This window comes from Trachypithecus francoisi, unplaced genomic scaffold, assembly GCF_009764315.1.
Source record: "Trachypithecus francoisi isolate TF-2019V2 unplaced genomic scaffold, Tfra_2.0 Lachesis_group2, whole genome shotgun sequence".
NCBI classification, from domain to species: domain Eukaryota; kingdom Metazoa; phylum Chordata; class Mammalia; order Primates; family Cercopithecidae; genus Trachypithecus; species Trachypithecus francoisi.
The window spans coordinates 67700960-67713292 of record NW_022681465.1 but is presented as its reverse complement, the minus strand read 5'-3'; the positions used below and the strand labels follow the sequence as shown (position 1 = coordinate 67713292).

Here is a 12333-nt window from a genome sequence, read left to right as displayed (position 1 = left end):
TGGGCTGTGAACTGTTACTTGTCTGCAGTGACCCTTCAGCTCACCAGCATCTCATTTGAGGGGACCCAGCTCTGCCCCCCCAGCCCCTTGAGGCCAACTGGGAGCATCACTAGTTCATCCTGAGGAGACACTAGGGTTGACCATGAATCGCCCCCAGTTCAGGCCTCCTGGGAAAGGTGTGAGAAGGATGGAGGTACCCCCAGGCTCCTTGTCACACGAGCAAGCAGCCCACCCGGCCCAGTATTGCCCAGTATTGAGGCCAGCAGGCACTCAGTAGGTCCTGGCATCAAGCAGGGGACACGGCAGGATCCAAGAAGCACTGAAATGTGCCCAGTCCCAGGGGTTCTTCAGCCTCTGTGGGGGCCTGGGGACCTGGGGTGACCTCATGGCCCCATTTTTCAAGATGAGGTTGGAGGCTTCTGTATGTAGAGAGCACTGGCTTGGGTGTCAGTGGTTCTGTATCTGTGCCAAATGCCAACAAAACAAACCCCTGAAGACATTTCAGGGCCATGCTTACTTGGGAGGGTTGAGGGCATGATTCAGGTAGCCTCTGTTTTTTAAATCTGTTTTCCAATCTTGAAATCAGGTCCACATATAAACGTGTGTTTGTGTGTATCTATACACTGTTTTTCACTCTTTCAAATGTATGTCTTCTGTAACCCTATTATTATAGAATATACTAAAGTGAGAAATTTGTTTTAGCAAAGCGTAATTTTAAAAATTACAATACAAAGACAGGTCTGGTGGGGATGTTAGAAAGACCAGGTCTTACTAGGCAATAACAATGACGTGCTCCAGGCAGCTGTGCATATTCAACGTGCAGCTCTTCTGTCTGGATGGCACAGAGGATCTGGGTGGCAAGGCAGGGTCACCACCCCCACCCTGTGTCATGAGACCTCCTGCTCCCCTTAGGGCCCAGGGCTCTGCCTGTTGATCCTGGAATCCTCAAAATTCCCGTTTCTCTGTGTCTGTTTTACTCTCCGGGGAACCAGCCCCCTGAAGGTGCCTGTGTGAGTGCCCAGGTTCAGTTCTTCCTCCATGACACTTACAGACACTCTCTGTGGACACATAACCCCTCAGCAGAGAGCAGCACACAGGCCTCAGTGCCTTGGCATCTGAGTAGACCTGACTGTGGGGAGCTCAGGGGCCCAAGGTCACCTTCCAGGGCCCGAGGAGCTCTGAGACCTGCACGACCCCAGGGAGCCCCTCCTCCCTCCGCCTCTGTGCCCCCCCCCCAGTGACCCTGGCACCTCTGTCTGTGTTGCAGATTCTGCGAACACCAGGAAGGGCCCTGATGTGGAGATGTCAACCTGGCCCAGACCTGATGTGGATCGTGATTGTTTTGGGAACTGTGCTACTCCAAAAACTTTTATAATCTTTGCTTAATTTGTTTTTAAATATTTTCCTGGCTGGGCATGGTGGCTCATGCCTGTAATCCCAGCACTTTGGGAGGCCGAGGCGGGTGGATCACCTGGGGTCAGGAGTTCGAGGCCAGCGTGGCCAAGGTGAAACCCCGTCTCTACTAAAAACACAAAAATTAGCTGGACATGCTGGTGGGCGCGTGTAATATCAGCTACTCGAGAGGCTGAGGCAGGAGAATCGCTTGAACCTGGGAGGCGGAGGTTGCAGTGAGCCGAGATCATGCCACTGCACTCCAGGCTGGAGAGAAAAAAAAAAAAAAAATTCTGACTTTAACCTCTATTTTTTAGAGGGCACAAATTGTTCTTTTGTTGTTTCTATTTTACATTTTTTCCTGAAGTTATATTCCAATTGTTTTCACTCTTTCTGAAGTTTTGTTCACTCAGTTTTGAGTTTTTATAATTTTGATAGACTTCTTTTGTGCTTTCATTTTCTTAATGACTTTTACGTCATTTTTAAAACAAATCCATAGTACAGTAAGTTACATCAAGATGGAGTATTTTTGTTTTGTAGTGGTTTATATTCTGGATGTATTTTACATATGTAAGTGTCAATGGCCTGATGCAGTGGCTACCGCCTGCGATCTCAGCAGTTTGAAGACCAAGGCAGGAGGATTGCTTGATCCCAGGAGTTTAGGACCAGCCTGGGCAACATAGTGAGACCTCATCCCTACAAATAAAACTTTTTTAATTAGCTGGGCATGGTGGCATCTGTCTGTAGTCCCAGCTACTTGGGAGGCTGAGGCAAGAGTATTGCTCGAGCCCGGGAGGTTGGGGCTGCAGTAAGCCATGACTGCACTCCAACCTGGTGACAGAGCGAGACCCTGTCTTTAAAAAAAAAAAAGTTTGTTAATATCAGTTAGAAATCTAGTTGTTCATTGCAGAACTAAACTAGTTTATAGCAGACATGAGCACTGGGAGGGAAATGTAACATTTTCACTCCAGGCCTTGAATCCTGGCCAGCAGCTGTGTGTCCCTCAGGGTTCTGTGGTTCCTGGTCCCAGAGAAATCACTCGCTCCAATGTAACGAGGGAAGAGTTCTTTAGGTGATGGCCGCTGGGCCCAGCTTTGTTGTTGTCTTTGCTGTCTCGTAAGCCTCGTGTTGCTCACATTCAGTTGTGTGTGAGTGCACTGACTGTACCGTGAGCTTCTCCAAGCATGTGCAAGCAATTGAAGGATGTTCTATCGGGTGGGTCAGGTGAGGGAGATAACGGGGGCAAGAAGGAAAGTTATTAATTCGTGTGAAACTACCAGCCCTTCGTCGCCTAACTTGTGATTTACAGACACTGAGCACATTGCAGGTTGAGAAGGTGCTTGGTCCTTTTTGTAGCCTTACCCTGTGCTCTTTAGAGCTGTGAGTGTGCTGCTTTTTCTCACCATTTTGTTTCTGTAGATTGTTGTCCTTGATACTGGAAAACATTTTGAAGACAAGACTCTAGACTCTGAACAGTGGCCTATGCCACACTAGTTTATTGGAAAATGAGGAACTTACATTACTGACAAGCTTGGAAGATTTTTCTGTCCTGCAGTGGCCAGTGTTTCCCTGGTCTTTACCTTGCCACTCTGCTTTATTCTCTTTTTCTGTGGCAGTAGTTATGATGCCAACTTTTGGGGTTTCTTTGTCCTCTTCTTTTCTTCCTACCTGCCAGCATTCAAATGGCCACTTCTATTAAGTGATGGGGTTCAGGAATGTATTTCTGTATATTAATCCTGATACGGTTTCACTCATCCCTCCGTTTAACATTTAGGGTACAAAATAGTCACCGGGAGGTGCCACTCAGTATACAGCACTGTTTAGAAATTGAGGGAGCCATGAAATGTTTAGCCACCGCTCTCTGAGCCCTCAGCCAGGTGCAAAGAAGAGATGCAGAACCGCATTTCAGGTTGTGTTATGTACATCCAGCAGCACCAAAATGTGCCTGGGAATCGTGGCGGTCAGAAATTTTGAGGCAGGTATGGCTGAGGCTTTATGAAAAAAGATGGGGTCTGTGCCAGGCCTTAGATGTGGGAGAAGGAGGATGTGTCAGGAAGCAGAAAGAGTATCACCAAAGTGCTGCTGTGGGGCATGTGGGCCGTGTTTGGGGAACAACCAGGGGCTTTGTGTGTCAGGTTTGCAGCACCTGTGGGAGGCTGCATTGGTAAATAAGCCCCAAGAAGTAGACTGGGGTCACTTAAATTAAAATTAAAAGTATGTATGGCTTTGAAGGCCAGCTGAGTGGTATAAATAGAAACTATAAACAGTATCACATTTATTGAAGACAGCTTTTGCTGCCAAAGGAGTTTTTGGACGTTTTTGGATTGTGTAGTTGGTGGGTAAAGAATTATTGACCTAAATGTATCCGATCTTTGAGTGTTTTAATATGCTAGATTATTGGAGGTGAAATGGCTAAGTCAAAGGCGATGAGTGTTTTTGAGACTCTTAATGTTAATTGCAAAATGAACCTCTGAAAAGCAGTGCCAGCTTAGACCGTGACTGAGAGCTCTTGTTTTATCTTGTCCTGCTGAGCTGGGTGTTACAACATTGAAACCTTCCGCAGTGTGTTCTTTCTCTCTCTCTCTCTCTCTCTCTCTCTCTCTCTCTCTCTCTCTCTCTCTCTCCCTCTCCCCTCCCTTCCTCCCTTTCTTTCTTTCACTTCTCTTAGGATAGGCTCATCTGTACTTTTTTGATAGAGGTAACCATTTGTCACACACCATTTTCCGTAGGGCCTGCTGTCTTCCCATTCATTGGTGACGGCACATTTATCCTACCCTAAGCTTTGATAATGTGTCAGGATCTTTCTGACCTGTCCTCTCAAAGAGGTTAAGTATTTTTTATAATGACTTATAACTGACTGAAGTTATAATAGTTTTCTAATGTCAAATATAAAAATAGGCTGGGTGCGGTGGCTCACGCCTGTAATCCCAGCACTTTGGGAGGCCAAGGCAGGTGGAACGCTTGAGTCCAGGAGTTTTGAGACCAGCCGGACAACATGGGGAAACCCCATCTCTACAAAACAAAAACAAAAAGAAAAATTATCCGGGTGTGGTGTTGCAGGCATGTAGTCCCAGTTACTCAGGAGGCTGAGGTGGGAGGATGGCTTGAGCCTGGGAGGTGAAGATTGCAGTGAGCTGAGATCACACCACTGCACTTCAGTCTAGGCAACAGAATGAGACTCTGGAATCTGAGGAGCAGGGCCAGGACTAGGGTCAGGCAAGTGAGGCAACTAGTGCATAAAATTTAAGGAGACAGGACTCTCAGGGCACTTGCAGGACCCATGAGTTTGGGGGAGGAGCATAGAGAAAATAGTAAGAGACAAGTTTCAAACTGTTTCTAGTAGGTCAAACACAAAATTAGTCCATGATACTTCCAACACCTCAAGAGGGAGGGAGGAACTCCATTTTCCTTTTTTGTTCCCTCCTCTCCAGAGTACTTTGGTGGATCTTAAAACTGAAAACATGAGACTTAATCATTCCCCAATGTTTTACCAGATAGTTTGTCAAAAGGGTCACTGATGAAATGCGTTAATCTCACTCTCCTCCTCTTGGTGGAAATGCACAGGCCTTGAGGTGTCCACTTAGCTAGTGGTTCACCATTTTTGTGTCTTTTTATGAGGTGAAAGTAATTCATGAAGCACACGGTAAAGAATAGACTTGAAACTAGAATGATCTTGGGCTCGAAGTACAATGCTGCCTCCCTGCCTCTGCCCATTCCAACTTTCTTTTTGTGCCTTAATGCATTACTTACCTTTTCCAGTTGTCCATCCTTATCTCCCATGAAGTAGAGCATGGGCACGTTAACCTGGGAGGCTGCAATCCACTGCAGGACAGCCTGGAGCTGCTTCTGCAAGCTATTTGTAGAGCACTGATGATTGACAATTATAGAGTCTTGATAGTTCTGTGACATTGCACCGCTGTGAATGCATCTGGTGCCCCTGAAATTGGGCTTATCTGCCGAGGCTGCTTGTTCTTCCAACTCAGCAAGGGCTGCCCCATCGTTGCTATACTTAGCCATGATAAGGCAGAGCTTCATCACAGATTCTACCAGTTTATCTATAAATTGCCAGTTCACTTGCTTCATCCCACTGATAAAGTCAAGTTCTTGATGGTCCTGGCATTGTTCTTCCCCTTTGTCAGATCTCTTGGACATGTAAGTTGCTTTGCTTGCCCTGGGCTCAGAATGCTTGTTCTCACCTTCGCGTGGATCCTCACATTTGAAGGAGTTCTCATTAAGCAGTTTCTGATGTTGGCATATCCGTTTTCTGGGAGTCCAGGGGTTGGTTCTCCTTTTGACAGGTGGATGGTCCAGGGGCTCTGTGAGATTCTAGGTGTTTCACTGAAAGTGCTTTGGCACCTTGGCCACCTTCCCACTTTTCATATTGAGTACTCTGAGCCATATAGCCCATGGTGGAACCAGGACAGTCTTCTTCACATGTATCTTTGCCCTTAGTCTGCTGGGTCAGATGGTACTGGATCAGCTTAAGGGCAGAGACAATCAGGTCCTTGGCCAGTGAATCTGTGGAAGCACTGATCTTCTCTCCTTTCTCATCTTTATTGCTGCATGCTTTGGTAGCCACCTTGCATGAGTTTCCTTGCTTTTGGTTCCAGATGGTCAGGCCCTCCTTGAGAATGTGTTCACCGACTTTCTCAGCACTAGTCAGCGACTTGCATGGATCTGATTTCATTTTGCCGCTGTTATTCAACATAATTCTGAAAGTCCTATCTGGAGCAATCAGACAAGAGAAATCAAAGTACCCATTTGGTACTATCCACATGACAGGGAGTGAGCTCCCATAAGATCTGGTCATTTAAAAGCAATAAAAGCATCCCAACTGGAAAAGAAGTCAAATTATCATTTTTGTTGATATCATTTGAAAAAACATAAAGACTCCTCTGATAGGACTTTTTACCAGATTCTTTTTTTTTCCTTCAGCTTTTTTAATATGTCATGCCACTCTCTCAGACTGTAAATTTTCCCCTGAAAAGTCTGCTGTCAGATGTATTGGAGTTCCACTGAACGTTATTTGTGTCTCTTCTCTCGCTGCTTTTAGAATCATTTCTTCTTTTGTTATTATTATACTTTAAGTTCTAGGGTACATGTGCACAACGTGCAGGTTTGTTACATATGTATACATGTGCCATGTTGGTGTGCTGCACCCATCAACTCGTCATTTAGAATCATTTCACTTTGGGAGTTCAGTTAAGTGCCTTAAGGTGGTCTTCTTTGGGTTAAATTTGCCTGATGTTCTGTAACTTTCTTGTACTCGAATGTTGATATCGAATGTTGGGGAATTGTTTAATATTATTTAATATTATTTCTTTAAATAAATGTTTAACTCTTACCTCATTTTCTACCACCTCTTTAAGGCCAATAATTCTTAGATTTGGATTTTGAGGCTATTTTTTAGATTCTGTAGGAATGCTTTATTTTTTATTCTTTTTTGTCTCCTCTGGCTTTGTCTTTTCAAATAGTCTGTCTTCAAGTTCACTAAATCTATCTTCTCCTTGATCAATTCTTTTAAGTAATTTTGATGAATTCTTCAGTATGACAATTGCATTTTAACTTCAGAATTTTGGCTTTTTTAAAAATTTCAATTTCATTGTCAAATTTATCTGAATCTTGAATCTTGAATTCCTTCTCTGTGTTATATTACATTTCTTTGAATTACCTCAACCAGCTATTTTGGATTTCCTGTATGAAAGGTCACATATCTGTTTTTCCAGGATTGGTCCCTGGTGCCTTTTTTAGCTTGTTTGGTGAGGTCATGTTTTCCTGGATGGTCTTGATACTTGTAGATGTTTTCTATTTTTCTATTGATGTTTTCTATTTTTCTATTGATGTTTTCTATTTTTGTGCTTTGTAGACTTAAAGCCCATTTTGTGTGACAAGCATAGCAGTGGTGACTCCTTTCTTTTCTGATCTTCACCGAACCTCACTTCTTCACATTTACCGAAATGTCTACTTTGAACCATGGCACCTCTTTGAATTTTCAGATCTACCATATGGTGATGGTAGATTTCCTTTTCATCTGTACTCTGAAGGAATCCGAAACAGGCATTTTTACAAGTCTAGGAAGGAAATACAAATCTATGTGTCAAAAGAATGAACATAGAAAATAACGTGTCCTGGTTAACAAAAGTTCTCATTGTAAAGTGTTGTGCACAAGATTATGGAATTTTATGTGCCATAAATGAAGTTGTCTTGATTTGTCTAAAACTACTTTTAAAAATTACATGTTACTCTAATAAAGGTATTTTTGAGAATTTGGTGACTTATTTCCTAGACCTCTTTAATTTCAAATTAAATTCCAGCATATTTTGTTTTTGTATTTGGCTTTCACATCATAAATTACTTAGTTTATAATTAAACATTTTGAATGGATCTAATGGATTGTGTGGTTGTCTAAATGTTAAGAGTCTGAAGACCCAAGTGGGCAGGAGCTGGGCAGGGGGAGGATCACGGTGCAGGCAGGTCCAGGGTGCAGTGTGGATGGGCTCCAGTAGGAGTGGGGTGCTGGTGGGGCAGGGGTGGGGGTAGGTGTGGGGGGCGTCAGAGCAGGGTGCTCCTAGGAGTGGGGTGCTGGTGGGGTGGGGCACGGTAGGAGCAGGGTGTGGGTAGGATCAGGGTGTGGGTAATACTGGGGTGCTGGCACGGCAGGGCGTGGGTAGGAGCACAGGGCGTGTAAGACTGGGCTCCTGGTGAGGCCAGCGTGGGTAGGATGGGGTGCTGCAGGACGGGTAGCAGTTGGGTGTTGGCGGGGCGGGGCGTGGTTAGGACCGGGACGCGGGTGGGTGGAGAGTGACGGCAGGGCAGGGCGTTGGTAGGAGCGGGGTGCCGGTAGGAGTAGGGTACAGGACGCGGTTAGGAGCAGGGTGCTGGTGGCGCAGGGCACGGGTAGAAGCAGGGTGGGGATGGAACAGGATGCTGACGCGGCGGGTCGGGGTGCTGGTGGGGAGAAGCGTGGGTAGGATGGGGTGCTGCAGGATGGGTAGCAGTTGGGTGTTGGCGGGGTGCGGCGCGGGTAGGATGTGGTGCTGCCGGGCAGGGCAGCAGGTAGGAGAAAGGTCCAGGTAGGTGCCAGGTGCTGCGGGGTCGGACCCAGGTAGGAGCGGGGTGCAGTAGGAGCAGGGTGACACCTGGGCCAGGCCCAGGAAGGGGCGAAGTGTGGGTAGGAGCAGGATGCTGGTGGGGCAGGGCACAGTTAGGACCGTGGCACAGGTGGGTAGAGGGTGATGGCAGGGCATTGGTAGGAGCTGGGTGCGGTAGGAGCAGGGTGCTGGTGGCACAGGGCACAGGTAGAAGTGGGGTGCGAGTGGAGCAGGATGCTGACGGGGCAGGGTGCTGGCGGGGAGAAGCATGGATAGGTGCAGGGTGAAGGTAGGATCGGGGTGCTGGAGGGGTGTGGGAGGGTGGGACAGGGTGTGGGAGGGGCAGGGTGATTGTGGGCTGGGGCCACAGGTATGATGTGGTGCTGAGAGCCCGATGTGGGTGGAGCAGCGTGTGGGTAGGAGCAGGGTGCTGGTGGGGCGGGACACCCAGGTTAGGACCCAGGTGCGGGTAGGTGGAGGCCGATGGCAGGGCAGGGCGTTGGTAGGAGCAGGGTGCCAGTAGTATGTCCAGAATTGGTGGGTTCTTGATCTCGCTGACTTTCAGAATGAAGCTGCAGACCCTCGCGGTGGGTGTTACAATTCTTAAAGGTGGTGTGTCAGGAGTTTGTTCCTTCAGACGTCCAGATGTATCTGGAGTTTCTTCCATCTGGTGGGTTCCTGCTGTGGACCCTCGAGGTGAGTGTTACAGTTCTTAAAGGCTGCACATCTGGACTTGTTCCTTCCTTCCAGTGGGTTAAGGGTCTTGCTGGCCTCAGGAGTGAAGCTGCAGACCTTCAAGGTGTTACAGCTCATAAAGGTGGCACAGGCCCAGAGAGTAAGCAGCAACAAGGTTTATTGCAAAGAGCAAAAGAACAAAACAAACACAGGCTAGAAAGGGGACCCCAACGAGTTGCGGCTGTTGGCTCCCGCAGCCTGATTTTATTCTTATCTGACCCCACCCACATACTGCTGATTGGCCCATTTTACAGAGCGCTGACTGGTCTGTTTTACAGAGAGCTGATTGGTCTGTTTTACAGTGACCTGGGAGAATTTTGTTAAAAGTCTACATATGTAGGCTTTCCCCAGAAGATTTTGATGTAACTGAGCTAATAAGGTCTGAAAATGTATGGTTAAAAATATTTTCCTGAAGCCACACACAGTAGCATGTTTCTATAGTCCCAGCTACTCAGGGGGCTGAGGTGGGAGGATTGTTTGAGCCTAGGAGTTTGAGTCCAGCCTGAGAAACATACTAAGACTCTTTTCTCTTACAACAACAGCAGCAAAAAAAAGAAAAAAAAAAAAAAAAAGAAATACCTCAGGGTTTGAATACACTCCTGATTAGGAACCACAGAATAGATAAGTGCAGTATATAAATTCCCGTATCTCAAAAACATAAGAAATCTCTAAAAGAGTTGGCATTTGATAGGTGCTACTTTCTTCACAGTTCTCCTTTCCAATAATGTTAGCCTGACTTATCTGTCTTTCTCTACATTTGTGACTAGAAAGTAAAAGGAAATACTGTTGGCAGTATCTCTCAGCTTACAGAATAACACCTTTTCCTTCCCACCATGAATCTTTCACTGCCGTTCAGAGAGTCTTTAGCAATTTGCTTGTGGGTAATCTTTCAACAGGTAAAGGCTGACCCTTTCACAATTTCATGTTCCTTTGTCACCATTCAAGTGATTATGTGTCAACAAATGTTCATTACAAGTGAAATTTTCTCATTTAGATTAGTAGAAATCATGAACCTTTTTTTTTTTTCATTTGAAGTTGTCTTATGGACTATCTCAGTATGTCTGTTAAGTTTATGGAGCTTTGGCATAATCAAGACGTCAGTTTTAAACACTGAAATCCATGAAGTCAATGAGAATACTACATGAATTCTTTTAATAAGTTCATTTCAGCAGTCTTATGAACTAATGATCTATTTGGTTAACAATCTGGGAAAATGGTATACAGACAGATTTCAAATGAATAAATTTTGGGAAAATTCTTAAGGTGGGTATTATGAGTCTTAACAGCAACTTTTATTTATATATATATATATCAGGGGCTGATTTTTATATAAAACATGATACTAGAGAAAGAAAAAGTTTCACATGCAAATATTTGGTTTATACAAAGTCATTTAGTAACACATTCATAGAAAATATAAATACACAAAGGCTATAGTCTAACTAAATGTGGCACATAGATTTGTTTATTTGCCTCTTTAAATTGAGTCAACATGTAAAATTTAGCAGACTCATGCAGAAATCTGGACCTCAGGCTTGTCTCAAGAATCAAATCTGGTGTCCCCTAAACCCCATCACTGCTTGGTCTGCCGTGCAGAGGTTGCCCTGTGTAGGAGGCACATATTCTCCAGTTTGCCACTGTGCCCACCTGAGTACTTCACTTACCTAGGTAACCTCCTCCATCCTTATAAGTATTTGAGTTTACAGCTTCTGCTTTATATTGTATTTTCATAAAGATTTCAACATTTTCAAGACAGTGTATATTGGTTATATAGTCTATAGTTTATAAATCCCTCAATTATGGGGTTGAATTTTAGAATTCAAAGGTTTTTTTTAACTCTTTTTTTTTTAATATATATGCCACAAATAGTCATCTGCTTGTAAGAATGCCTAGAAGCCTTTTTAGGTTATTCCTGGTGAGAGTTGGCTAGTTTATGAATATTGCAGACACTATATCATTCTTCTCAGCAATGTCCCTTAAAAATGCAAGTGACTTACTGGCTTTTATTATGCTAGAAATAAGCCATATACATCAATATTAAAACTTTTATTGATAAGCCATTGTAATTTTGTTTCTGATTTATATTTTGCCTGAAGTAAAAAAATGTTAAATAGCAATTTAAATGGAAACAAATACAAATGGATTTAAAAAGTAAAGTTGCATTAGCATCCCAGGATTATCATTATAATTGACAATAAAATTTCTTACTGAGCTTTGCTTTTTTGATATTTATTTTCAAACATTTTTAACCTTTTAACATAAGTCTCTCTTACACAGAATATACTGAGCTTTCTAACAGTTAAGATAAAAATCTATCCTCTTGTATTAGGAGAAATCCCATGGACTATTTAATAATAATGAAAATAAGTGCATTTGAAGCCAGTCTCTCTTAATTCAGAGCTCATTTCCTTAGTGACCCATTTGGATCAGGAGTGCCTGACATTGGGATCTGAGATCCTGACACCATTGATAGAAGTAAATCAAGCAAGTTTGTACCACCCAGAGGAAACCTCCACCTGAATTGGGAAGTTCTGGCAACTGTATCCCTGAAACTCTAGTTCCTAAAATGTTAATATTGGTCACAAAACGTATTGTCAAATTGGGATTAGGCAAAGTTGAAGGGATTTCTTGATTGCTGGCCATACAGTACAGTTTTGTAATACTTCTCAAATGCAGATGCTCATCTCATCTTTCTGTTGGGATACAGTTCTTCTGGTAAAACAAATATTGTTTGGTACACAGTTTAAGAAACACTGCTCTAAAGATAATAATTTACATCATTATTTTAAAAACCTAAAGTATTTGCTACTATGTATTAGGTTTTAGGGTTATAAAGAAAAAAGACACAGCCCTTGCCCTCAAGAAACTCTTGGTTTCAGTGGGAAACAGTGAAATAATTACAACATATTGTGCTAAAAGCTGTGATAGAAGCAAGGATTTTGGGGACTGGTAAATAAAGTCAGTTTTGGAGATGATCTAAGTTAACGTGGGGAAGCAGAGGAGGGGTGTTTGCAAGGCAGTGTGTGGTAAAGCACAGAGGAGTGAAAAGGAAGGGACTGCTTTGCATTTACTTTCTATATTGTATGTTTAAATTCATAGCATCTTATAGGAGATT

At 43.9% G+C, this 12333-nt stretch overlaps 1 long non-coding RNA gene across 7 annotated transcripts in view; it reads left to right on the top strand.

The window, feature by feature from the left end:
* Positions 1 to 1507, top strand: part of LOC117064995 — an 18030-nt gene extending 16523 nt beyond the window's left edge. For all 7 annotated transcript variants that reach the window (XR_004429785.1, XR_004429788.1, XR_004429789.1 and 4 more), the window contains one exon: positions 1268 to 1507. This is a non-coding gene — a long non-coding RNA (uncharacterized LOC117064995). The remainder of the gene's footprint in view (positions 1 to 1267) is intronic.
* Positions 1508 to 12333: the final 10826 nt, after the last annotated feature.